General features: G+C 53.4%; 1 protein-coding gene across 4 annotated transcripts in view; it reads left to right on the forward strand.

Annotated features, from left to right (window-relative positions):
- ACTN1 (actinin alpha 1) overlaps positions 1-27,721 on the forward strand; it is a 96,967-nt gene that overhangs the window by 24,410 nt on the left and 44,836 nt on the right. Inside the window, exons 1-2 of one of the 4 annotated variants that reach the window (XM_044230801.1) lie at positions 16,307-16,311; positions 17,581-17,587. The exons of the other annotated variants lie outside the window; for them this stretch is intronic. The gene's annotated coding sequence lies outside the window, so the exon portion shown is untranslated. Of the gene's footprint in view, positions 1-16,306; positions 16,312-17,580; positions 17,588-27,721 lie in introns of those variants that run through there. 4 annotated transcript variants of the gene reach the window in all.

Here is a 27,721-nt window from a genome sequence, read left to right on the forward strand (position 1 = left end):
CCTGAATATGTGGAGTTGGGTGTGCTTTGGTTGGGCACCGCATCTGGAGGTCCATGGGTATTTCTTGCGGGAGGAAGAGGGTGGCCCTTCCGTGACGGTGTCGTAGAGTTACCCAAGCCTCTGTGCCCACCTGGGGGTGTATCAGAGGGGCACCTAGGGGTGCTAATGCTGAGTGTCCCTAACATTGAGTGTCCTACGACAAGCCCATCTGACATACTGCCCAGCTTTCCGGTGTCCAAGGGCTGTGGATGACCAGACGTTTAGAGCCATGGGATTCGCCAGAGGGATTCTTGGCATTGGAACATTTCCTCTGGGGCACTGAAGAGGGAAGCCACTGGAATGTCCCAGCTGCTGTTCGGGTTGTCCGGGTAAAGAGCTTCCTGTCAGGGCCTCACGCTGCCCCAGCTTGTGGCCATGTGCACGGGCCGGGATTGATTTGTTCTGTCTGGCTTGGAGACACGCTACCCTCTTCGCCTCTCCCCACCCAGAAAACCGCAAGGAACTGTAAAGGCTGGTCCAATTAAGACTCCTGGTAATTGGGAAGGAGAGAAGGACTCCTGAGGAAGCCAGCCAGCTTGTGCTTTGCTCTGAGGAGTGAGGCAGAGGACAATGACAGGCCTCCTGCCTACATTTGATTGATTGAGGACCCACTCCAGGTGACCACAATTTCCCTGTAGGTCTTCTGGTTCCAGTGGGCATGTCCGCTCTCTGCCACCCCCGGGGAGAGTTTCACTCTGAGGCCATATTTACTAAAAGGGGAAGGGGGTCCCTGGCCCACATAAGGTTCATGTATGAACTGTTGCCTCCTGAGCCTTGCCCAGACCTGCCAAACCAAATGCTCTGGACTCAGAGCCCAGGAATCTGCATTTCTAGCAAGCACCCTACTTAATTTTTGGATGACACTGGAGACTTCTGTGAAGGATTCCCTGGAGAATCTTGTTGCTTCAGTCTGAATGTAGAAGAATTCCCAGAATGTGAACCAAGTGTCTCTTCTGGGTTCTAAACCCACATCAGTTAGTGGGAAAGGAAGGAAAGGAAGGAAAATCTGTTCTTGCTTTCCTGGCTGTATATTGTTTGGGGCCAGTTGGCTGTCTGCAAGGCTGTTCTATTTTATGTTTAAATTTAATTCAGGTTTTTTTTTTTTTAAAGATTTTATTTATTTATTTGATAGACAGAGATCACAAGTCGTCAGAGAGGCAGGCAGAGAGAGAGGAGGAAGCAGGCTCCCTGTGGAGCAGAGAGCCCGATGCGGGGCTCGATCCCAGGACCCTGAGATCAGGACCTGAGCCGAAGGCAGAGACTTCAACCCACTGAGCCACCCAGGCGCCCCAGTTTTTGTTTTGTTTTAAGTAGGTTCCATGCCCATTGTGGGGCTTGAACTTAAAACCCTGAGATTAAGAGTCGGCTTGCTTTCCTGACTGAGCCAGCAGGTGCTCCTGCAAGGTGGCTTTAAAGCAGCATTGCAAGGGGCACCTGGGTGGCTCAGTTAGGCACCTGCCTTTGGTTCGGGCTGTGATCCTGGGGTCCTGGGATTGAGCTCCGAGGCAGGCTGCCTCCTCAGTGGGGAGCCTGCTTCTCCCTCTCCTGCTTCTCCTGCTTATGCATTCCCCTTGTTCCCCTCCCCGGTCAAATAAATAAATAAATAAAACCTTTAAAAAAGAAAAAAGGAGTCCTTCAGTGCTCATGGTAGAGGCCGTGCTTTTCTCACCCTGGGGTTTTTGAGGGGCCCCCTCTGCCAGACAGGTGACCCTCCCTGCTCCCCCAGCACAAACATCTGTGTCCTCCAGTGACCGTCCAGCTCTGTTGTTTGGTTTCCTGTGGAGAGAGGGCTTTTCAAGTTCTGCATCCTGCCTCGCCCTGTACCCTGCCCTGTCCCACCTTCGTGACCTCTGACCCTCTAGTGTCCACGGAGCCAGATGCTGACTGTTGTCTGGCTTCTAGCATTCAGGCAGACGGCGTGACCGTGGGGGTTTGGGTTGGCTCTGGACTGTGGGCGCCTCCTCGTTGTCACGCTCCTGGGTCTGTCCAGCCTGGGCGGCTGCCAGTAGCAGTGTGTTTTGTTGGCACAGACTCAGACTGGCCCCTGGAGGTGGCCCCAGGCAACGGGAAGCCTATAAGGCTTGTGAGACTCCCGTTTACCAGGGTAGTTCGACATCCCTGGGCATCATTTTGGGGGCTCTAGGTCAAGGAGCCCTGGACTGCCTGTCTCTCTCGGGAGTTCTCAGGGGGGATGTGGAACTGTGGGGCCCACCGTGTGGAAGGCGATCAGGGATCTCAGATGTGGGGGAGACTGAGTTTGGTAGAGCAGGCCTCAGGGGAGCCCTGACTTGCTCGTGACATCAGAATGGACTAGGGTTAGCAGGGTTAGTATGGAGGAGCAGCAAAGGCACAAGTTAAAGGACCCATGATGCCCTTAATTCTGAAGGCCCAGAGATAATGAAATCTTCCAGGCAATACAGTTAACTGAGAAACAGTTTCGCCAAGAAGAAGCGTCCAGTCGGGCAGGGTTCTAGTTGATTCAGCAAGTGGGTCCCCAGCTTTCTGAGGGTGCTCGGGATTGGTGTGGCCCGTGGGTCAGTGTCTTGGCTCACTGAGGTGGTGAAAGCTGTGCCAGTGCTCACACCCTTCAGCCAGGTGGTTCTACACCCCCAGCCTCCAGGATTTTGTCCGAAGACAGCTGTCCGGTTGAAATAGAAATGCCTAAGGATATTCTCTGTGCTATCTGGGAAAAAAAGCTCCCAAGCTTCCATGTCTAGGGAACGTTAGGGGAGGAATTTCACAAACCTTCTGCTACCTGATAGTGTCGGAACATTTCTTCAGCCTTTGAAACGACATTTATAAAGATCATACAGAAATGAAATACTCAGTGGTCTGCTGATTATTACAGAACACTGTACGGTATGTGCCTTGTAATCCATTGCAGCCGTCAAAACTGGTGTAAACAAAAATAAGAAGCAAAAATGAAAATGTCTCAGTTGAGGTTGTAGGATGAAATCCTTTTTTTTTTTTTTAAGATTTTGTTTATTTGAGAGCGCAAACACAAGCAGAGGGAGCAGCAGGCAGAGGGAGAGGGAGAAACAGACTCTGCACTGAGCAAGGAGCCCAACTGGGGACTTGATCCCAGGACCCTGGGACCATGACCTGAGCTGAAGGCAACGGCTTAATCCACTGAGCCAACCAGGTGCCCTGGGATGAAATACTTTTCAAGAAAAAATAGTATTTCAGTTTTATAGCAAGTTAGGTAATTTCTTTTTCTTTTCTTTCTTTCTTTCTTTCTTTTTTTTTTTAAATTTATTTGACAGAGATCACAAATAGGCAGAGGAGGCAGGCGGGGGGAGGGGGGAACAGGCTCCCTGCTGAGCAGGGTGCCCCATGTGGGGCTCCATCCCAGGACCCTGGGCCAAAGGCAGAGGCTTGAACCCACTAAGCCATCCAGGCACCCCAAGTCAGGTAATTTCTACCTGAAGCATCAACCCTCTCCAAATATTTTTTTGAAGTCACCGGCCCTTTGCTTGAGTAATGCGGCGGCTCCGTGAGATTTTACCTTGTGTTCTGAGCATGCTCAGTGTATGCCGCGTTCTGTGCGGAGTGCACAGAAGGTATACAGAGTGGTTCCCCGGAGCTGAAGGGCAGGACATGTGTCGCCTGGTTGGGGAGATGGGCCTGCTGATTAGTGCTTGGTGCTGAGGCACGGCCCTGGCCCTGATAGGGGGCCTGGGGAGGTGGGGGGAGGATAGGTGGATGGTCTGGGCCTTCAGCTGGGGTGGGAAGGACCTGTAGGACCAGAAGAGCTTTCCAGACAGGAGAGCAACCAGTCTGGCGGCCCAGCGGAGTCCAGTTCTCTTGAGGTGGGCTCTGCCTGGGTCCTCGCAGCCTTGGCGTGAGAGCAGAGAGAAAGAAGATGCCTGTTACTCATCTGTAGAGACTGTCAGCTCTAGGCCTAGAAATGGACTCTTCTAGGAATCTCCAGAGTCCTCGAGAGACAGGGCTGGTGCTCCCTGGGAGCCGGCAGCCCTGACATAGCAAGCCCTCTCCGCACTTTCCAGGGGCAAATCCCAGGCGCAGGAACCACCTCTGGTAGGCTGCCCTTTGGTCCCTCCTGGGCTGGTGGTGGAGGAGCGGCCTTTCTTCTCCAGGGACCTTTCCTTTTAAATCTGTCCCTGGCCTGCCTGGGTGCCAGGCGCTCCTGGGGGGCCGCCCCATCCACACTTACCATTTGGGGACTTTGACATTTTGTTTAAGCAGGGATGTGATTGAGAGCGTGTGAGAGTGAGAACCGGAGGTGCTGGCTCTTTAAGGCTCGGCCTTCAAGTGAGTTTGGCAGAGGAGACACCAAATGTTTAATTTTAGGGCCAGGAGGGGGTGGGGGAAAGTCCCTACCACATCTGGTTTGTGTTAAGCCCTTCCCTTCAGAAAAGGGCCGTGTGTATGGTTCAGATCCGGCAGAGCTGGGGCGGGAGAGGCGCCCCTTTCCCCTACTAGGCACTGGGGCACGGAGAATGCACAAAGCTTCCTCCTGGTCCTGTGACCCCATCCCGAGCTGAAAGGTTCCGACTTGGAGAACTCTCCGACATCCATTTTATCCCTGAAGTTCCAGCAGATGTTCGCCTTCAGACAGCCTCCAGCAGCTGGGATCCCGGGGCTGAGCTCTGTCCCTGGTGCCCCAGAACTCCCCGGAGTTGGCCTGCTGTCAGCTCGGCCTGTCTGGAGTTTGCGGGTCCCGGATGGTCAGGGGTCAGTGGTGCTGCTGGGATCCCGGCATTCCAGGAGCGTTCCAGGCTGTCAGCTGGAGGGTCCTGCAGACACCAGCCTCAGACCCCTTTTGACAGATCAGGAAACTGAGGCCCAGAGGGCTGATCATACAGAAAATCAGCGGCAGACGTGGGATTCAAACCACACTTTCCTGACTCTCAGCTGACTTGGTGCTCTTTTCGGGGCCCGTATGGCTTCCCCTTCTGCCTGCTGTTTGTATTACTTTTGCAGGTCCTGCTCTCTCTGAGGGCTGGCATGGGGACAGGGGGTGGGGTGGAGACATCCGGGAGGCTGTGAGTGCCTCGAGGCTGGGCAGCTCACTGGTTTCCCAGCTCCAGCACGGCCCCTGGCACAGGGCGAGAGCTTAGAAAACATGAAGTGAATGAGTGGCGTGGTCTGAGGGTGGGGGTTCTAGTGCTCCTGTTAGAAGCATTGCTTCCTGGGGTGGGGGTGGGGGGCAGGCGGGTACCGGGCATGGGTCCCTATCTCGAGGCTCTCCTTGTTCCAAGGCCATGTCTTGTCTTCTCCAGCCCTGGAATATCAGCCAGCGGGTACGGAAGCCCATGGTTTGAGAGCCAAAAGGAGCTGCAGCTGTCCTGTGTGCTCGTGGAGGGAATGGAGGGTGGAGAGAGGAAAGGCCCGCCTGTCCCTTGCGCCTTCTCCACCCTGTGTCTTCCTCCATCAGATGAACGTTTTCTCCGTCTCCCTTTTCCTGTGTCCCTGAAGTGGAGGTGGAGGATGGGAAGTGGTTTCCCCAGAGCCCTCCTGTGCAGGGCCTGGGCTAAGTCATTCCCTCGTGGCTTCCTAGAAGGGGAACTGGGGCAGACTGGCTCATTTCCTCCCAGAGCTGGAGTCATCTTGGAGTCTGAGCGCAGGGAGGGGCACCCTAGTAGTCCTTGGGCTCTGGCCCTGGGGGCACATCTCTGCTGCTGTTTTCATAAAGAGTGGGAGGCCCTGGGCATGATCGCTGGCCCCCACCCGAAAGTCCACTTTTCCTGCCTTCAAGGCGGGGTGTGTTTCTTGGGCAGGCTGGCGCTGGTGGCAAGGGGACAGTCAGGCGATGGCATTGCCCCATTGTGTGGAGTGGGCAGCTCCTTGGTCATGATTTTGAATTGTGTCGGGTTGTTAACTTTATGTCTGTTTTATTATGAGAGTATAACTTGCTTGTGGTAAAAAAAAAAAAAAAATTTCCCGCAGGTAACATGGTTATTTTTTCTATGCCACACATAAGGTTTTGTGTTTAATCTTCATCTCTCTGTATTTATATATATATATATATAGAGAGAGAGTTTATGGTAAAATATACATAAGATTACTACTTTTACTATTTTTTAAAAAGATTTTAGTTAGTTAGAGAGAGAGAGAGATCGCGAGTAGGGGGAGGGGTAGAGGGAGAAGCAGGCTCCCCACTGAGGAAGGAGCCCGACACAAGGCTCGATCCCAGGACCCTGAGATCATGACCTGAGCCAAAGGCAGATGCTTAACCAATTGGCCCACCAATTGGTGCCCCCCATTTTACCATTTTTTTTTTTTAAAAGATTTTATTTATTTATTTGACAGACAGAAATCACAAGTAGATGGAGAGGCAGGCAGAGAGAGAGAGAGGGAAGCAGGCTCCCCGCTGAGCAGAGAGCCCGATGCGGGACTCGATCCCAGGACCCTGAGATCATGACCCGAGCCGAAGGCAGCGGCTTAACCCACTGAGCCACCCAGGCGCCCATTTTTAAGTGTACTGTACAATGACAGTAAGTGCATTCACTTACTGTGAATGTGTCGTGTGACTATACCGCCATCCAGGCTCCAGAACGCTTGTCATCTGGCAAAACTGAAACTGTCCCCATTAAATACGAACTCCCCATGGCCTGCTCCTCCCGGTCCAGGACAGCCACCCTTCCGTCTTCCCTGTGAATTTGACTGCTTCTTTGGGTACCGGGTCGAAGGGCAGTCGTGTACCCTTTGTCCTTTCGGATCTGGCTTACGTGCTTCGCCTCCTGTCCTCCGGGTTCATCTGTGTGGTGGCCTGTGTCAGCACGGCCTTCCTCTTCCTGGCTGACCGGTACTCCCTGGCATGCGTACACCACATGCCGCTGACCCATTCATCTTTCTGCGGACACTCGGATCGCTTCCACCCTTTGGCTGTGGTGTGTGATGCTGCTGTGAACACGGGTTCACAAATATATTTATATATTCACAAATATATAAATATTTATTTGAGTCCTTGCTTTCAGTTCTTTTCTGTATCTACCCGGAAGTGCAGTTGCTACATTTTATGGATTGGCTGTTTATTTTGTTTTTTGTATTTTTTTTTTTTTTTAAAATATTTAACTTATTTATTTATTTGAGAGATAGACAGAGAGAGCATGAGCAAGGAGAAGGTCAGAGAGCGAAGCAGACTCCCCATGGAGCTGGGAGCCTGATGTGGGACTCGATCCCGGGACTCCGGGATCATGACCTGAGCCGAAGGCAGTCGTCCAACCAACTGAGCCACCCAGGCGTGTATTTTTTATTATTATTTTTTTGTATTGACTGTTTATGCCTTTTGGCCACTTTGAGCCCCCACAGCAGGGTTAGTAGGTCAGCTCTTTTTCCTCATCCCTCAGGGCCAGGCCCCTGGTCCATTCGCCTTGCCCCAGTAGCTGCCCGCAGAGGTGGGCAGGCTGGCCAGCTGGGTCACCACGGGGGTACCATGGCTACTGCTGGTTGTAGCACAGAAGTCTGGAGAAGTCTGGGGCCACTGAGCTAATGAGAAGCTCTGGCATCTTCTGCTGAAGGAAGGGTCTTTTTGGCCCTGGTCCCAGCTTTGCTCCTGCTACAGATCCTGGGAGGGGGTCTGCAGCATCCTGGGCACTCCGGGGAGGAGTGGGGACCCAGAACCTGCGGGCCCCACTCTCCCCGACCCTTTGTCCTGAGCTGATTCTGTGCCAGAGGCTCTCCTGGAGGGTAATTGTGAGGTAGATTTTTGGCCCGTTACAGAGACTAATATAAAATTTCCTAGCTTCCTTTGGAGAGTAGTTCTCTTTGTTTATTTTTTTTTTAAAGATTTTATTTATTTATTTGACAGAGAGAAACACAGTGAGAAAGGGAACACAAGCAGGAGGAGTGGCAGAGGGAGAAAGAAGCAGGCTTCCCGCTGAGCAGAGAGCCTGATGGGGGGCTTGATTCCAGGGATCATGACCAGCGCTGGAGGCAGACACTTAATGTCTGAGCCACCCAGGTGCCCCTGTCTGTTTCTTGATAACAGAGCAGGATCTCCTCTCCACATCTGCCGCCCCTGCGGCCGACCGCTGGTTCAAGCTGGGCGCTCAAATATGGCTCCATCCCAGAGCCACGTGTGGAGCAAACCTGTTTCTGCCTGCTGGTTGGTGTAGACCTCCACCACTAGCCAGGACCCTGGCTCCCTGCAGGGATCTGTGCATCATTCCTTCTTGGGTGCTCCACTTGGCAATGTGTGTAGTGATCTGTCTGCCCCATGTTGGCTCCCTGAGGCTCAGCAAGGGAGGCAGAGGTAGCAGGGGAAGGAACTGTGGAACTGGGTGCTAGGGAACTCCTGGATTTCGGTTGAGGGCTTGGTCTTTGTCAGCTGGGGTGCTTAACCCTCTGGAGCCTCAGTTTTTCCATCTCTGAAATGGGGGGGGTCAGAAGCTGACTTACAAGGTTGCGGCGAAGAGTCCACGTGATGACTGGTACATAGTGCTTGCTTGGTAAGCAGGTGTCACTGAATGTCAGCTGCGGGCATTGCTGTGTCCTCTAAGTGGGAGGGGAGCCACCAGCCAGCAGGCCTGGGTCAGGACCCGGTACAGGAAGGCAAGGTCTGGGACTGCCTGGTGCTTTCCTCTGTTGCCCTGAGCCCCCTCGGAGAGTCTAGATGAGCAGAGGAGGGGTGGACCCCCCACCCCCACCAACGCCATCACTGTCTTGGGGCAGCTGCATCTCGCTTAGCAGGGATTACATGTTTTGGAGAAAGAAAAGGGCCGGGGTACCTTGGGCTTCATTCCAGTGCCACGTGTTCTTAGATCCTGGCACCGTCTCCTGCCAGACCCTCTTAGAACCCCTCACGTCAGCACTTGCTCTAAGCTGGGTCACCGTATGACTGTTTCTTAGGTGGGTCCCCCCTACCTTCCTAGATTGCAGGCTCCAGGACCCCTGTCCTCCTTGTATTTGGGGACTATAGCAGTCTCCCTCTCCAGGGAGTGGATGCCCCTTTCTCCTGCAGGATGGGATGCTTGGGACCACCCGTGCTTGGATCCCACCATCCAGGCTCGGGGGGAGGGAGCAGGGGTAGTCCTGCTTGCTGCTGTCTTCTTTTCGTCCCACCCTGCGGGAAAAGTCCGTCTTACAAAGGCTGCAGTGTGCTGTGGGGAGCCCAGCTTTGTGTTGGCAGTTCCGGGGTGAAGGGAAGCTCTGCCATCTTCTTCCTGTCCTGCAGGGTCACTGCCAGGATTAACTGAGAGGAGGGACACCGGCCACTCTGGTGGGTGTCCAGGACCTGATGGGCTCCCTAAGCGTGGGCGGGGCTTGTTACTTCCTATGTGCACATAGACCCAGGGAACGCTTTCAGCAAACCCTTCTTTTCCTTCTCTGCACCGGGGAGGTGGTGCAGACTTCCTCTGCGTTTCTAGAGCCTAGAGTTACCCCGGCTTGCTCGATGACAGGATTCACTGGAAGTACTTGTTAAAATGCTGATTCATGGGTCCCACCCCAGAACTCCTGAACCAGAATGGCGGTTCTTGGGGTGGGATCTGCATCTTCAGCATGTTTTATAAGGAGGCCGGTTTTGGAAACTCTCGCCTTTGCTACTCTCGAATTCCTGTCCCAGCGGCTGTTATCGTTTCATTTCTCGAGAGCCCACTGAGACAGCTCTGAGGCAGGTATGGCCCCCACATAATCTCAAAGACTTTCTAAGTGAGGAGACCGTGAGGCTTCTGGGACAGACTCAGGCCCTGTGTTCCCTTGTGGTGGAAGCGGAATTAGAACTCGGACCTCGCAGTGCCGTGTGTGCCCATTGTGCCTGCCAGCGTTCTACTGAAGCATGGAAAAGGTGGGGGATGGAGAGAGGTGGGGTGACAGGAAGGAGGTGAGTTTCGTGGCTGTGGTGGTAGCAGAGGGGGAACAGCAGTGACCTGCTGCTGCCACCCCTTGAGGGAGGCCCTTGCAGACCAGCTACAGTGAGTGGGTGGCAGGGCTGTGGGGCAGTTGGAGCTTCCCCAGGTGTGCCTTCTGAAAGTCGGGCCCCAGCTGAGCATGGGGAGCTGTGGGCTTTGTTCCAGGGCCACTGAGGATCCACAGATGGAAGGAGGGTAGGGAGGCAGGAGGGGCCGGGTGAACAGGGCCGTTGGTGGAATCCTGGAAGTCCTGTGGGTAGCTAGTGTCTACTTCTCCTGTCCTTCCCCCCTGTTTTGATTAGGTCTGGGAAGCCTTCTAGAAGTACAGGCAGGGCGAACCCCCCAGCTCAGATGGTGGAGGGCAGAGTGTGTGGGAAGTGAGGAATGGCCCTTCCAGGGGCAGGAGTCTGCTGCCTCCCCTCCTTCCTTATTCTCAAGGTTGGCTTGGTCCGTGGAAGGAAAACCTTTTTAGGTTCTTTGTGTGCCCTTCTCCCCCCCATTTCAGTTTCCCTACAAGAAGCTCTTAATGAATTCAGCCTGCTTGTCTCTGGGTTTTGGTGGAAAGGCTTGGAGAGGGGGGTGGGACTCACTGGACTTGCTCCATTAGGCTCTTTGCTCTAAGGCTCAGCTTGTCTGTTGTCCCTTCTGTGCAGTAGGATTGCCTTTCCCTAGGATAGCTTCCCTGGGGAGCTTCAGGTGTTCCTGTGCGGGCTCCACACCTGGAGGGTGATCTGCCTGGGCTGGGGGGACATGGGCCAGTGGGCAGTGAGGGGGGACAAGCCTCATGCTGGGCTTGTGCACATCACCTGCTGCTGGGCACTTGGGAGAGTCAGGAGAGAGGAGGTCCAGGCTGACCGAGTCTGTGGTTAGAAGCATGGGCTCTGCAGCCTGAATTCTGGCTCCCCCATGGGCTGTTTGAGGTGACTTTGAGTGACTTTGTGAGCTCTGTGTGTGCTGTCTCATCTGTAAAATGGGATTGATGATAGTATGTACTTCATAGGGAGATTGGGAGGATTAATGGTGCCGATGCTGACTGAGCCCTTGACAGTGGGCTTGGGAGGGTATCCTGGTCTCTCAGATCCTTTGTCTCTTGACTTTCACACTGGATTGTCAGTCTGAGAGCTGCCGAGACCCTCCTTGGTAGTCATGGTGAGCTGCTGGAGGTGTCTGGGTGGGCAGGGGAATTGGTGGAAAGCCGGGTTTTGGTGGATGGCACCTTCATCCATTCATTCCTTCATCTCTTGGCTCAGGTAGGAAATCTGATGGTGACCTCTGATCCCTCCTGACCCCAGGTGTACTTGCACCCACCCACTTATCTGTCTCCACCACCGTCACCCTGGTCTAAGCCACTTTTCTCTCTGGCCCGGGCCTTTGTGTGGTCCCCTGGCTGTTCTCTGCTGACGTTCTTGTCCACGTCTGATCTGTGCTTCGCACAAAATTAGGAGTCTCTTTCCAAGATGCAGGTGTAATTGTGGGTCCGCCAGCACCTGATTCCAGCACCCACCTCATCCTCACCCCCAGACCTTCCACCGAAGTCACACCTCTTCAGGGGCTTCCATTGTTCTTAGGAGAAACCATCCTAACCTCCTGCAAAACCTCAAGTCCCAGTGGCTGGCTGACCTCAGCCTCTGCACCCCACCTTCCTCCTGCACCATCTTCCAGTGGTTTGAGCAAGTGGGTCCTTGTGCCTGAGCACTGGGATCCTTCGCCCCATCTGCTTGGGGAATCGCCGCCCGACCACGCCCAGCCCCACACACCTGCATAGGGTGACCCTGTGGCTTGGTTTGCACCTGTTACCCTGATGTAATTATTATTTTTTTAAATTTAAATTTATTTAGTTAACATACAGTGTCCTATTAGTTGCAGAGGTAGAGATCAGTGATTCATCAGTTACATATCATACCAGTGCTCATTACGACGTCATGTGCCCTCCTTAATGCCCATTATCCGTTACCCCATTCCCCCAGCCCTCACCCCTCCAGCAGCCCGAAGTTTGTTTCCTGTGATTAAGAGTCTCTTACAGTTTGTCACCCTCTTTAATTTCGTCTTATTTTGTTTTTCCCTCCCTTCCTCTATGCTCCTCTGTCCTGTTAACTTCAGTTCCACATAGGAGTGAGATCATATGATAATTGTGTTTCTCTGGCTTATTTCGCTTAGCGTAATACTCTTCAGTACTACCCGTGTCATTGCAAGTGGCAAGATTCCTTTTTGATGGCTGAGTAATATTTCATTGTATATATGTATATATTACACCTTCTTTATCCGTTCATCAGTTGATATCCCCGATGTAATTTTTTTTTTTTTAGATTTTTTTAAATTTATTTGATAGAGAGAGATCACAAGCAGGCAGAGAGAGAGAGAGAAGGAAGCAGGCTCCCGGCTGAGCAGAGAGCCCAATGCGGGGCTCGATCCCAGGACCCTGGGATCATGACCTGAGCCGAAGGCAGCGGCTTAACCCACTGAGCCACCCAGGCGCCCCGGGCCCCGATGTAATTATTAACAGCATCTCCTTTTATTTTGAAGTGCCCTGGTTTGGATGATAAATTACCTGGTTCCCTTTCATGTTCATAGTCTTTTCATCTAATTAAAATTCCTCAGCTTTAAAAATTCATTAAAATTCATTAAAAATGCCCGTTAAATGGCCCACTCTTGGTTTTGGCTCAGGTCATGATCTCAGGCTCAGGTCATGGTCTCAGGGTGTTGAAGTCCAACCCCGTGCTGGGTTCCACGCTCAGGGCTGAGTCTCCTTGAGAGCCTCTCCCTCTCCCTCTGTCCCTCCCACTTGCACTCTCTGACTCAATAAAATAAATAAGTAAATCTTAAAAAGAAGAATATCCACTGACTTCCTCAAGGCAGCAGTCCATATGGGTGTGAATGCACACTCCTACACACACATGACCAGGTTAGGGCCCTTTTTAAGCCCCAGATCTTCTGGAACTTCCCCCATATGCATTTAAACTCAGCTTGCAAATATACAGTCATTTATATGAGTGATAAACATTTGTCATCCCCAGCAGACTGAAGGCTCCTTGATTTAGGAGCCCAGCGTGTGGCCCATGTGAATCTGGCTCCCGGTTCCCGGCTCCCAGGCAGGGGATCCTGGAGCCTGGGCGAGTCAGAGCATCTGCAGTGGACTGCTGTGGGGGAGGCGGCTGACATCAGGCCAGTCCAAGCCCAAACAAGCCAGTTGCCCACACTCTGGCATACACACTCCTGACTTGGCTGCCCCTTTAATTATTCCTGATCTCTGTCAATGGGCTTTGTGTTCAGAAAGCCAAAAGAGACCAGAGTTCAAACCCTCTCTCCACCTCCCTAAAGTTGAGACTTGAAGAAAAGCCTGCCTGGCCCATTCTGCATCCCCAGGGAGCTACCAGGTGCAGGCTCTTCTCTCATGGCTGGAGGTGACTCTTAGCCCTGTGTCCTAGGCTGACCTTTAGCTACCCTCCTTGATCCAGGCTCAGGGATGGCCCGAGGACAGCTGCACAGGTGCCTGTGTGGCTCTAGACAGGCGCAGGACTGATGCAGGATGGTGGGTGAAGCTGGGTGGTTGGGACAGGTGGTGCTGGCTGATTCCTCCTTTATTGCCCAGCCTATGTGAGAATAGAAGGCTTCTGGGGCTGAGGCTTTGGTGTCCTGTGGACCCTGGTGCAGATTTCAGTTCTGTTTCTCACTAGCTGGGTGCCTGGGAAGGTTGTGAGCACCTCTGACCCTCAGTTTCCTCCTCTAGCACAGGATTGTTGAGCAGGTTTGCTGAAATGTTGGGTGCCTCACAAAGTGGTAAGGATAGCCAACCTCTCTGATCACATTCCCTCTCTGACCCCCTCCTGGAGGCCAGAGGTCCCCATTGCCTTTAGTGCCCCTTTTGTGGGGGGCTTGACACTCTGTTTTTCTGTGGACTGAGGTTTGGGGGAGGCTATGTTGCCCTCTGCCTGCCCCTGCTCTCTGCACAGTTTCTGAGGCTAAGCCCAGCGCTGGGGGACAGAGTGCCTGTGGCTCTTCCTGCTTTGGGGGAGGCTGCGATCACACGCCCCCACAGACAGATACCCCATGTCCTGCCCGGTCCTAGCAGAGTTGGAGGGTCCTGGCCAGACCCACCTGCGGCTACACTTCTCCCCCTCCCCACCTGCCCCGCCTAAAATGAGGACATTTCTGTGGACACATTCCTGTTTTCAGCCTCCTGCTTCCTGCTGCTGATCCGTTTGCTGCCCTGTCCCTCGAGCTGGGCCGGTCATGTGGCCAGCAGGCCCGCCATGCTGGCTGCCAGTGCACCGTACCCCCTGTACTCCTGTCTGGTGGCCAGGCTGGGCGGGCAGTGGTGGCATCAGCCTGGGCCTGGCTGTGCTCTTCCTTGGCTCACAGGTTGTCTTTGGGGCCTTACTGGGGGATTTGGGGGTTCTGTGTTGCTTTATAATGTGCTGATCTGTGTTTGGGTTTTGAGAGAAGAAACTTTATTTTCCGGGACCTCAGCTGAGGAGAACTGACCTAACTAGGCCCTCAGCTCACAGCCCACTGTCACTGCAGGTCCGTGTCCGGCCACTCTACCCACTGTCTTCCTTACTGTGGACCTGCGAATTGTTCCCAAGCGCGCCCCTTCCAACACAGCTGATGGGAAGATGAATTTTCTCCCTTGGACCCGGTGGTCACCACAGGAGGAGGTCTCTGGGAAGGCGACTTCCAGCCCAGAGCATTGCTGGGGGGCCGAGCAGGTGTGCCTGCCGTCGTTCCCGACCTAGTGCTGGGTTGCTCTCCAGCAGGGCGTACGAGCCCCTGTTTCCCTGGACCCCAACAACATCCTAATTGTTGACCAGTCTCTTAGGTGTAAAGGGACAATTGTGTGACTCAGGAGGTACTCTGTGTGCCCCATCTCTCGTTCCCTTTCTCCATTCAGGGCTCCAGGAACCAGAAACTTCCTGTTAGGCATGGGGTAATTGCTGTCCCAGAGGAGACTGACAGAGATCTTCTGCAGAAAGCCCCGTTCCCTGGGGGAGTGGCAGGCAGTGAGTCTGTTGTTGCTCAGGAAGTTTGCGCCCTACCCCCAACCCACTTGTGCTGCTCCCACACTGCCCTTGGACTCTTGAGTTGGCACCGCTACCCCTGCTTTCTGCTTGAGGCATCTCTGGGTTCCCCAGAGCTTGGAGCTTTCCCCTGGGAGGCCACATTTCTACTGTATTTGGTGGGAGGTCACGTGGACTGGGTGGCAGTCCCCCTCCCGAGCGCAGTGGGAGCATCGCGGCGTTGGCGTTGGCGCCGAGGGCCCATCGGTCATGTGTCCTTGGTTGGGTCAAGGAGGCCAGGGCCGTAGGTGTTGGGCTGTGGGGCCCGCCACAACGTGCTGACCCAGACTCAAGGATACACGCGCACCGAGGGGACCTCCCGCACTCCTGCGTGGTGCCCGCTGACCGTTTCGCACACAGTGCGTGTCCTCTTGCAGGCCTGTTTCTGCGGAGTGGGGTCTCCTAGATGGAGGCTTCGAGAGGCAAAGTCAAGGGTCACACCTCAGCAACACAGGGAAGTCCAGCTATGGGCAAGTCAGCCAGACCACAGATCCCCATATTTTATGAATACGAGGCTGGGCCAAATCCTTGTCATCCGGGGAAGCTTTCTGTGGAACCGAGTGGCCCATAGCTGTGAGCGTCAGTGCCAGAAAAACCAAATGACCTCACTTTTGGGTGGCTTTTCCTTCTTTGGAGAAGGAATGTGTGGGCTACTCCTGTGAGCTTCAGCCTCCTGAGGCCTTGTATGCCAGCGGACCTGCGGGCCAGGACTGGACTCCAGATGTGGGGGAGGCGTCCCAGGCGAGGCCCGCTCTGGGTCCACAGTGGGGAGCAGGCCGTCGTCACACTGGTCTCCAGAGCGAAGTGTTGCTCTGCAGCAGGGGTGGCCAGGATGAGATGCTGTGGGCTCTGAGCTGCCCCATAGAGTAGCTGTTCCTTGGGGAGACATCAAGAAGGCCAGTGGTACCTCCTGTACCTCATGGTTCAGGCCTGGCCTCACCAAAGATGAGACCCGTCCCTGTCACCTTGGAAACCTCCTGCTAGCTTGCTCTCGGGCCACAGTCCGTAGCTGGCTGGTTTAGTCCATACCCTGGACTCGCGCCTGGATGCCTGGACAAGGGGAGGGTCCAGGGCATGCCTTTGTGGCTGGTTTCTTGCCAGTGGGACTAACAGGTAAACAACAACACCACCTCAGTAAAAGGCTTAGTGGGGTCCTGGAACAGTTCAGTTTACTTTTGTCTTTTTTTTATAACAGCTTTTTTGAGATACAATTTACATACAGTTCACCCATGTCAAGGGTATGGTTGAAAGGCAGATAGCATACTCACAGCTGTACAACCCTCCTCACCGTCAGCTTGAGAATAGTTTTTTTTCCTATAAGATTTTATTTATTTATTTGATAGAGTTGGAAGGAGGAGAGCACAAGCAGGGGGAGCGGCAGGTAGAGAGAGAGGGAGAAGCAGGTTCCCACCTGAGCAGGGAGCCCCATGTGGGACTCGATCCCAGGACCCAGGAATAATGACCCAAGCTGAAGGAAGATACTTAATGACTGAGCCACCCAGGCTCCCCTGAAGACATTTTCATCACCTCAGAAAGAAAGCCTGTGCCCCTTTGCTTCACCCCGCTTTCTCCTCTGCTCCCAGTCCTAAGCAACTAGGACTCACTTTGTGTCTCTGTAGATAGCTTTTTGGTTTTTAACATCCAGCGAGCCCTCAGTCTGCGTCTGGTCATGGGCTAAGCCCTTTGCATTGGCTCGCACAACCCTCCCGCCCAACCACCGTGTGGAGTAGATGCTCCTGTTTGTCTTTGTCTTCTTGATGTGACAGCTGAGGCCTGGTGGATTGGGATCACAAAGCCACCGGGATCGGGATCTTTGGCTGACGGTGGCCGATGGCTGCATTGCCACTCTTTGGTCTCTGGCTGTGGAAGTGGAGATGGTGGAGGTCGCTGACCTTCGTGGGCCAGGAGCTCAGGGGACGGCCTTGGCTTCCTCACAGGGATCACAGGGCCACCAGTCTTTTTAAAACAGTTCCCCATTCTCTCAGAAGCTGGCAAGTTCCACCTGTCCACCCAGGAGGGAAGGTGCTGAGCTGCCCAAGCTCCCCTCTGCTTTTGGAGGGCCTTTTCCGGGAGGCAGTGTGAGCTCTCCCGAATCCGGGTGTGTTCATCAGGTCGGAGGTTCCTGCTGGGTTGAGCCAGTCAGGCCCCTGCTCCTTTGTCTCCCAACCTGGGCTGCAGGTGGACATAAACGAGGGAATGGACAGGCCCTTGCTCCCCTGGCTGGCAGGCTGGTCTCGATGTTTCCTCAGGAGTCGGGGGTGGGGGTGGGTGGGGGGTGGGAAACAACCACAGGAAAAACAACCACAGGACGTCTTTCTTTCCAGCCTGTAGAGCTCCGTGAATGATTAACCTTGATTAAACAGAAGGGGTTGGGAAGTGAAAGCAGGATGACCCCAGATGTGTATGGGTTCCTGCTCTGTTGTGTTTGCTTCCTTTGGCCTCATTTTGACAGCAACCTGCAAAGTAGGAATAATATGTGTCCCCATTTGTCAGATGAAGCGATGGAAGCCTAGACAGGTTAATTCAGGTCCCGCAGCCAGTGAGGAACGGAGGCGGGCTGGATTGAGATTTTTTTTTTTCTAAAGATTTTATTTATTGAATTGACAGACGGAAATCACAAGTAGGCAGAGAGGCAGGCAGAGAGAGAGGAGGAAGCAGGCTCCCCTGCCGAGCAGAGAATCCGATGTGGGGTTCGATCTTATGACCCTGGGATCACGACCTGAGCTGAAGGCAGAGGCTTTAACCCACTGAGCCACCCTGGCGCCCCTGGATTAAGATTTTTTGAGTCTGCCGTCGACATAGCGTCAGGCCATAAGTACATAAGATCTAATTTGGCCCTTTCTGATGCCGTGCTGTGTAGGTCTTGTGGTTTTGATTGTTTGTTTTTTTGTCAGAAAGAGAACATAAGGGGGGTGGGGGTGGCAGGGGCGATGGCAGGCAGAGCAGGCCACGGAAGAAGCAGACTCCCTGCTGAGCAGGGAGCCTGATGAGATGTGGGACTGATCCCAGGACTCTGGGATCATGACCTGAGCTGAAGGCAGACGGTTGACCTACTGAGCCACCCAGGCATCCTGCTGTGCCTTATTATCCCCATTTTATAGGTGGGCATCCTGAGGCCGAGACCAAGAATCCTGCCCAGAGAGAACGGGTGAAAGGTGTAGACTAGGACCGCAGCCCCAGCTCTGCCCAGTTCCGCAGTCCAGCTCCCTGGGGCGCCCCAGCCACCTGCACCCTGAGTCTCTAGGATGCCAGCATTCATGTGGCCTGTGGGGCAAGCTGTGCGAGAGGTACCCTTTCCAAACAGAGGAAGCTGCCCGGCGGTTCTCAACTTTGTCAGCAACCGCTCCCAGCTTGGGGGAAAGTACACAGATCTGGGTGGAGATGTTCTTGAGGACTCTGCTTTTCATCTCCGAGTGAGCCAGCTGACAGCTTGCTTTGAAAGGCTGGCAGCGTGCCCTTGATAAGTGAACCAGATACTCCTGTTTATGTTATGAGAGCAGTGGGCATCTGAGATCACTTCTGGGCAGCTCTTGGCCTACACAACACCACCCAGTGCCCACACCCTGGCTGGCCTGGCCATGGGTGGGGACCAGAGGGTCTGCAGGGTGGCCGGCGGGAGAGAGAAGGCACCCTCGCAGTGCCCGCGGATGCTGCAGAGAACTCGACCCTGCGCACGTGCTGACCCAGCCCCCTTGAGGGTCCCGGGCCCGATGCCCACCCACTGCGCCAACTGGCAGCTGTGGTGGAGCTGGGAGGGGGGCTGCAGAACTGGTTTTGACTCTGGGAGCCTAGACCACGTCCCTGGTTGCTCTGCTCCCGGGAGAGAGGGGATGCACTGAGAATGAGCAGCCACATACCACCTTTAAGAGGCTGAGAAACTAGACTGGGGTTTTCTGGAGCCTCTTGGCTAGGGAGTGCTGCCTTTCCTCTTGCCCCACGATTAGCAGTTTACCAGCTATTGGGGTGGATGTGTGTGTCATTGCTGGCTTATCCTTCTGTCCCTGCCCCCGATTATGACTTTCCCTGGAATATTCTACATGGATAAGGCACTTGAAAGTTTTTCAGAATCCTTTCTCTGTGTGGTATCTTACTTGATTCTCTTCCTAATTCTTTAAAGTGGATGGGACAGTTTTTTTTCCTTTTGATTACTTTTTTTCTTTGGAAACATCTCCCCACGCCCTGATAATACATGAGCACGCACCCCCCCCAACCCAGAATTCTCAGAGCAATGGGAAGTTCCCTGTATCCCATCCCAGAGGTCTAACTTAGATAAATGCATATGTTTGCAGACAGACTTTTCTTACATTTGCATAGCTTTTTTTTTTTTTAATAGGTAATGACTGTATCCAGTATAAAAATTCAAAAGAAACAGAAGGGTATTCTGTAAAAAACAAATGTCCTTCTGTCCTCTGTCAGGAGGCCCCAGCTCCCTTCCAGGAACATTCCAGCATACAGCTTCTGTGGGTGATCCCCTGAGCTCCCAGCAGGTGTCTGGTTGTGAGGACGGGAGCTATCAGTCTCGAGACTGAAACACCGATCATACTTGGAGTTCATGGAGATGAAACTGTCCCTAATGGAATTTATTGGCCTCTTTTGATAAGGAGCAGAGCCCACCAATAGGAATCAGCCCTACAAGGAACAGAAGATTGCCCCTGGTGCTCTTTGTAGTTGGGCCTTTTTTTTTGATTGTATAGTTGCCACAGCATTCCATTGGTTTTTGGTGTACAGTAGTGATTCTGGACAATTCTATACCTTATGCTATGCTCACCCCAATTGTAGCTCTCATCTGCGCTTCCGTCTTTGAATTAGGCACGTTATGATGGGAAAAGTTGCTGGATCCCAGCCAGCCAGGTGTGAGGGACTTGTTTGGGGTTCCATAGCTGGAAGGGGTCGAGGTCGCTTATCTGGGATCACATGCACACACCAGGTCCTCTGAACAATGGCTCCCCTGGAGTGATCCCAGAGGAATGGGAGGGTGTGCGGGGGAGAGGTGTGGGCCGCACAGGAGCCCAAGGCCTGGAGGGATGGGCGGCAGGATGAGAGGGGGCTGCTGTTTCCCCACCACGCCAGGCCATCTTATTGGGCTGCAGGTGGGTTATCTTGTTTCCTGTCGTGCGACCGATAGAAAAGGCACCTTTGTCAACAGAGGCTTCTCTGGTGAGGTCAGCCAAGAGTGGATGGCCTGGATTGTGTTCTAGGCGAGTAAACATCCAAAAGGAAAGTGCTAGCAGGGAGAAGGGCGAGGGAGCAGATCGTGAATGCAGGTCGTATTTGCAGGTGCCTGATCCAGGGAAGCAGAGAAAGTCGGGCATTCACTTCCTGAAGCCCCGGCGTCTTCACGTGTGGATGGGTTTTGTTTCAGGCGCTTTTCACGTTCCTGGGATCACTCACTTAGCTTTGACCCTGCTGCTGTACATACGGTTCTGTATCCTGCTTTTTTGTTAATTGTATCTAAGGGTTCTTTCCATAATAATACATAGTTTCAGAACCTCTCATTTTGGCTGTGTAATGTTCCATTAAGTGGATGAATCATAATTTACGTTACTGATACTTTATTAGTATAATTGGGTCCGTTTCTAATTTTTTCCTCTCAAGTAATGCTGACAAGAACATTTCCTTACTCATGGCCTTAATTTAGCAGTGTTTGCCCAGAATAGCGCCTAGGCATTGGGCTAGGGCTTGCGTGCACTTCAGTTCCCCTTAGTGGGGAGCTTTCCTCAGGAGACGTAGGGCGTCATCCCGCCCACTGTGACGTCATCCCCGCCTGCTGTGACATCTTGCGGGGCCTTGTCTCCGTACCCACCCTGCCATGGGAATGAACAGAAACTTACTTTTGCCAAGGTAACAAGTGACAGTCAATATCCTTTGTCTCAATTCACCAAGTATGGCAGCGTGAATGGTGCCTTTCACTGTCCTCCCTGGTGACCGGTATCAGTCCTCGATCCAGCCCAACGGGAAGTCCTGTCAGCTTTTGCTGCCAGATCCCTAGGCGGCTGGCACCCACCCTGTGGTGGCTGCAGGGGTGCCAACGCACACACCATTGCATGCTTGGTACTTGCGTCAATACCTTGTTCGATCCTGTTCCTGTGTGTGCCGCTTTTTTTGTTTGGAGACTTCGGAAGATTTCATGTTCTCCCATTAAGGAGCTAGAGACCCTAGGAGTCTTTTTTTTAAATATTTTATTTCTAAGTAATCTCTACAGGCAACGTAGGGCTCCAACTCACAACCCCTCGATCAGGAGTCACTTGCTCTGCCAACGGAGCGAACCAGACGCCCCAGTCCCGTTTTCCTCACACTTGCCCCTTCCGCTCATTTATTTAACCTCTTTGAGGCTTTGTTTCCTCATCCGTAAAATGAGGACGATAAGAGCATCTGCTTCAGAGTGCTGTTGCGAAGATGTCAGAGTTAAAGAGGGTGAAACACTTAGAAGAGGGTCTAGTCCACAGATGTGCCTAGTAGAGTTAGCTGCTAATATTGTTATTTAGGGCATGTGTTTGTCTCCTCTGGGCTCTCAGGGGATGGTGACCTTTGGTTGTTACCCCTTGAAATGGGGAGATGTTAGTGGTATCTCATGGGAGGGCCAGGGGAGCTCCTGGACATCTGTGATTCACAGGACAGGCCCCCCGACCCCTGCCAAGAAACCAGCACCAAGTACCAATAGTACAGAGGTTGAGAAGCTCTGCCCACACGTTTAAGTGTGACTCTTGGTAACTGAGCTCTTTGAACATATCTCTAAAGTAACCTTTTCAAGGACTGCCTTGGTCTCTCAGAGAATCAGCATCGTGCCGAGGGGTGTGTGGATCCCTCCCCAGCACCCTCACCAAGCACGTGCCGTTGGCAGGTAGCACACTGGACATTTGGTCTGTTCTCACACTGAGCTCTAGCCTTCCCGGCACTGTCCTCCATCCTAATACTACTTGCCACCATTCTTTGAACCTAACGCGTGGGAGATCGTGCTCAGCGGTTGCCGTGTATTTGCTGCATCCATCCCCTCACCATCCTTGGAGGTGGGTTCGGTTCCTAGTTGGGTTCCTGGCTTACAGATGGGCAAGCCAGTGAAGTCACTGGCCCACAATTGCTCAGGGGCAGAGCTGGGACTGGGCCTGGTCAGTCTTGCTCTCAAATCTATATTCCTTACTTTGCCTCCTGACTTGTCCAGCAGACTTATTTGCTCATCCACGGGAAGGTCTTTCAAATCTTTGAAGTGAGCTGCTGAGTCCTCTCTTCTGTCCTCTGGTCAGACAGCCCCAGTTCTCAGAGTTCCCCGCAAAGACATGTTTCTGATCTGTTCGCCATCCAGAACGCTCTCCCATGTCTTGGTGACCGCCTGCCTCTTCCTGGCTCTGCTCCCGTCACCTCTCTACCACGCTGCCCCCAGACAGGCTGCCCCTCCCACACCAGCTCTCCTGATGGGCCGTCAGCTCAGACTCTGTGCCACAGCTGACCCGAGTCACCCAGATTCCATCTGGTTGCTGGTGTCATTTCACAGTGACCCATTTTCAACGATACTCCGTTAAGATTCAGCCCACCGTACCTGCAGCCTGAAATCGGCAGTGTCCTGGTGGAACGGAAAGTGTGCGGCACGGGGAATCAGGAGGCTGGGTTGCGACCATACCCGACTTGGTGGCCTGCGAAGAGCTACTTGCCTTCTCTGGTCACGTGTCCTCCGTTGTAAAGGGAGGCTTTGACGTGGGTGCTGTTAGCATCGCTTCTGGCTCTGACGTTCTTCAGCAAAATGCGTTGGCCAGCAAGAACTTGTAATAATGGTAGTTCTGATTATTGTGTAGCAGTGAGAATAGGTAACTATCAGGCAGCCACTCTGTCCCAGGCTCTTCTCGGTGATTTAAATGCCTCATCTTACGGAATCCCCTGGCCCCGTGTGTTTTTACCCTCTTCATATTATCCCCGCTCTACGGGTGAGCACCTTGAGCAAAGCCACACTGAGTCGCTTGCCCACCATGACCACGTGACCCAGAAGTGGTGGGACCCGGGTTTGCGTGATCTTCTTTAAAGTGAATCCTTCCAGACTCCCAGGTGCTTGCTGTCCAGAGTGATCCTCTAGTCAAGTGCCCTGACTTCCCGTGTTTTAGCATCTCACGTTTGACCACTCCTTCACCCACTAAGATGAAGGCTCTGAACGCTGCTTGACTTTAAAGGTTCAGCCTCTGACTCGTGCTTATGGGGTGATCCTCTGTACCCCAGAACCAAGCTGAATATAATAATACAGATACTCTTTCGGAATCTTAAGGTATAGACAACAACGATGATGCCAGTGACTATTTCTTACGCATTTACTGTATTTCAGACGTATATTAATACTATGTTACCATCATTAGCCTAAATTAGCAATATTAAGGTTAATATTCTCTTTTTTCTAAGTTTTTATTGACTACTTTTATATCTTATTTAATTTTCATCACAGTTCTGCCGACTAGATGCTATTGTTGATTCCCATTTTACAGATTTGAAAACAGAGGCTCAAGGAGACCTGTGTGACTAAAGTCACATTCTGGTGTCTCTGAGCTGGGAGTGGGGGACAGCACGTTTTCAAAAGCCACTTGTTTTCTCAGCACATTTTAGGGGAAATATTTACTTGTTAAAGACATAATGGAAAAGTATTAGAGGATTCTCTGTGACAGCAGGACTTTGAGGCCCGTAGAGAAAGAAGGTAGACAAAGGTGCTTCTCCATGGCTAGCTCCATGGAACTCAGCCTGGGCTCAAACACCCTCCTTCTTCTCCCCTATCTCCCCTGTCATGACGTTTCCATCTGTCCCCCCACCCCCAACTTGGGGCCTGGCCAGGCCTATTGGCAGCCCTGACTTTCAGCCATTAGATAGGGTTAGATATGCAGATTGGAGGTGGGTAGATAGTACAAGGTCTGAGAGAGGTTGAACCCGGGTTCTGGTTCTCTGCCAGCCCCTCCCTGTCTCCCAGCACCCTTCGAGGTTGCAGCTGGAGGAGGGTGAAATGGGAAAGGAATGAGCCCTTCCAGCATGGGGCCCCAAGCACATTTCCTGAGATCTCCCAGCACCCCTGAGCCCATTTCTGCTGCAGAGTGCATCCATCAAAGGCCCATCGGCAGCTTCTTTTCTTTTTTTAAGATTTTATTTATTTGTTTGAGAGAGAGCGAGCAAGCACCCACAAGCAAAGGGAGGGGCAGAAGGAGAGGGAGAAGCAGACTCCCCACTGAGCTAGGATCATGACCTCAGCGGAAGGCAGACGCTTAACTGACTAAGCCACCCAGGTGTCCCCCATCAGCAGCTTCTGTCTCTTTAGACAGTGATCTGAAGGAGGACCCAGTGATGGGGCTCTTGGAGCAATAGGAAGGTCCGATAGGGTGAGGCAAGGTTGGGACTAAGGCCATAAGACGGCCCCCTGCCCTTCATTTGAGTGAGGCTGGACCCTAGCCCAGCTGGGGTAGCACTCCTCACCACACTGGGACGTGTGGGCTGGAGGCACTGGGCCCTGGGTCTCTAACTATGGGCATCACTTGTAGCTGTTGGCTTTTCGTCCTTGTTGGAGCTTTGGGGCATTGCCAAGGAGCAGGTGCAGGTGTCCTCCTCTGTGATAATGTTGGAGGGTGAACGTGAAGACCAAGGTCTGTTTGCACATCTTCACCAGCAAGTGGGACATCTCCATCCTTTGTTCATCTGGTGGAAATGACTGGAACTCTGTGTTTTGGATTTAGTTTAATAAGTCCTTCACTGAGGAGCTCCTGGAGGGCTGCCCTGGCCCGGGAACCATGACTCTTCAGTCCAGACACAACAGTGGGGTTGTACGCTGGAGGCGAGCATATGGCTGTGCGGTGCCCACATTGTCCTCCCCACTCCTTTGCCCCATTGGTTTCTTCTCTGGTGAGGATCCACAGAGCCGCTGTCCAAGTCATGGGCCTCCTGCACCCCACACCACAATGTTAGTCCTTTCCCAGAGCACAGCAGAGTTCTCAGACACACGGGGTGTCATATTGGGAGCTCAGGGCTGCACTTCGGGGTGGTACCCGGACAGAGTTTGGTGGCTGAGGGCAGGGAGGAGACTGCAGGCTGGGGGCACAGAGCAGGTGAGTCCACGGGGAAGGCAGCTGCTTTATCTCCTCCTCCTTATCCTCGATGGCACGCTTTCAAAGTGACAGGCAGTGTACAAGTGTTTTCTAGTTAACCCTCCCGACTTCATAAATTGGCGTCACTGTCTAGCTTTTGCTGGTCAGGGAACTGAAGTTAAGGGAGGGTAATCTCCGAGTCACACAGCTGGAAAAGAGTTGAACCAGATGTGGTGCACCCCGACATGCCTGGTCTCAGCCCGCAAGTGACCTCCATCCCTTCCGTCCCGTGGCCTGAGCTGCGTGAGATGTGCTGCTTATTGGTGGAACTTCCTTCAGGCGCCCCTTCAAGGCAGTCACCTGTGGGGCCTGGGATGGGAGACTGAGGGTCTCCCAGTGGCGCGCAGCTCCAGAGGCCTCAGAACCAGGGCTTTGTGTGGGAGCCGTGAGCAAACACAGGTGCATTTCTGTCTCCCAGAGCGCTGAGCCTGGCTTCCCCAGGAAATGGGGTCGGCTGCTTTCAACAGCATTTTCCTCTTGCAAAAGCAGTATTTTTTTTTTTTTCAAAACCAGCCTCTTCTTCCTCTCATCCCCAGCCCCGCTCCACAGCTGAGCGATAAACAGATCTCACAGCCCCCAGCTGTGGCCAGTGCGGGTGATTCCCACCAGGACCTTGGCCACATTGGACCCGAAATTGTCCCCTGCCGGGAGCGGGGGTGGGGAGGGGCACTTCCCTTGGAGTCTGTAGGAAACCCTGGGCAGAGGCTGAGTGTGGGCCTGGAAGGGAGGTGAGAGCAAGGCGAAGTGGAAATTCCAGATGGTGGTAGATGAGAAGAAGCTGCCCTCCCCACGCATACCTATCGCGGTGACACCCGGGGCGGGAGTATGTGGACAGGTCACAGCTGGGAGAGGATATGGAACCACAAGATAAATTCTCTTCAAGATGAGAAAGTTCCCTAATATGTTTTACAACAAAAAAATTTTAACAAAATGAAAAAGGCTAAGTACCCCCTAGTCTCCTGCCAGTTCGCTGCGCCAGCACTAGGGGCAGGGCACCCAGTAAACAGACCTCCTCTGAGTGGTCTTACGCTTCTGGAGGGTCCCCGAGGGCGCTGTTTGGCCCAACAGCCCGCTGCCCGGATACCTCCCGGCATCATCCACAGGTGCATCTGGGTCTTCTAGAACCGTCCCCCCCCCCCCCAGCTTTGCAAGGCTCCTTCACCATGCTCCTTCACCCAGCTGTCCAGTTTTTACATTGTCTGGAATGTCCGCTGCACAGGGGGTTTTTGCTGAGCAGGAGTTTTTGCTCTTTTGGTCACTGCTGTGTCCCTGACCCTGTGCTCTGGAACTCTAGGCAAAGCACTGAGGCCACACCCTCTCTGACAAGTGGCCAGGCAGGGACCCTGCACTGGGATAGGGGCAATGATGGCGTGGGTGCAGGGTGCTTTGGGCTCTATGCCCCCAAACCAGGTGTGGCGGTGGGCTGTCAGGAAGGCTTCCGGGAGGAGGTGATTGCTGAGCCTGATCTTGGAAGATGAGTGTGAGCTAGCCAAGCGTGGCGTGGAGGACATTCCAGCCTGAGGATCAGAATCTATCCCTGCTCATCCTCATCTGTGTGTCAAAGTCTTCCCAAAGCTTCTGGATAACACCCGCAAGCCTCTTCATCGTGGGAGCAAACTGGCACAGAGTGGAGTAGCGTTAGTAGGGAGAGAGAAGTTGCCTCGTGAGGCGTGCTTTAAAGACGAGGCTTGGACTTTGGGGTGTTGTCACGCTGCCTCCTCCTCCCCACCTGCGTGGACTGACACCGTCCCTCCTTCTTGCTCACTGGCTCTGCAGCTCTTGCTCAGAAACCCGAGCAGCCGTTTCTTTCCTGCTCACGATCACCGGGGTACCATTCCTTTCTTCGGCCTGTTCCTTGCCACTTCCCTTTGTTCCCCCTCAGGGCAAGAGGAAGTGGTGGGGGAAGGGGGTCATGAGTCTGGTGACCTTTCTGAGGAGGAGGGGTGGTTCTGGTGTGCCTGCTACTGGTTGAGTAACACACCGCTCACCATTGCAGTTTTGCAGGGCGGGTGGGAGGGGAACTGACGGGCGCTGCTGGGGGCGGCGGGGGGCTGGACATGGGCCCTTGAGACCCTGTGTTGTTGAAGATGCCGTTTGGTGCATAGAATTCTGGAGTTGCCAAGAAGTAGATTGCATCTGAAGCTGGAGAGCTCTTCTTTCTGGGGAGAGACCCTGCCCCAGTTCTAGGCGGGCTTGGGAAATGGAAGCACCTGCTTCTGTCTCTGTTCCTGGGGTCAGCCTGTTCCTGGTGGGAACCACGAGGTGGCGCTGTCCTTGCGGGGCTGCTGGGTTGGTCCTGGGCTGCTTCAGTGTTGCTGCTCTCCCCTGCCCCCTGCCCCCTGTCTCCTGCCCCCGCCGCAACCCCTGCCCACAGACTGGAAAATCACAATATAGATGGACTTTCATTTAGTCTCCTCAGAGTCCCTTCTGGAATTCTTCCTCACACCTTTGCAGCTGGAAGTGCCTGACACCCTGATGCCAGACAGACAGACAGACACGTACATACATGGGCGCATTGGGGTCCTCCCCTTTCTCTCCTTGTCCTGATACCGCCTGTGAACTGTGAACTCAACAGGACACACTAATTCTTTCCTAAGCCAGCTGCCAAGTGGACAAAGATTTATTCAACTCATTTGCCCTGCTAATTAATTAAGGCTCACTATGCCTCCCCTGGGGTATTCTGCCTTGTAACTATGAGGATGGAAACTAAGCCTAA

Source organism: Neovison vison, chromosome 13 (assembly GCF_020171115.1).
Source record: "Neovison vison isolate M4711 chromosome 13, ASM_NN_V1, whole genome shotgun sequence".
Classification (NCBI taxonomy): Eukaryota; Metazoa; Chordata; class Mammalia; order Carnivora; family Mustelidae; genus Neogale; species Neogale vison.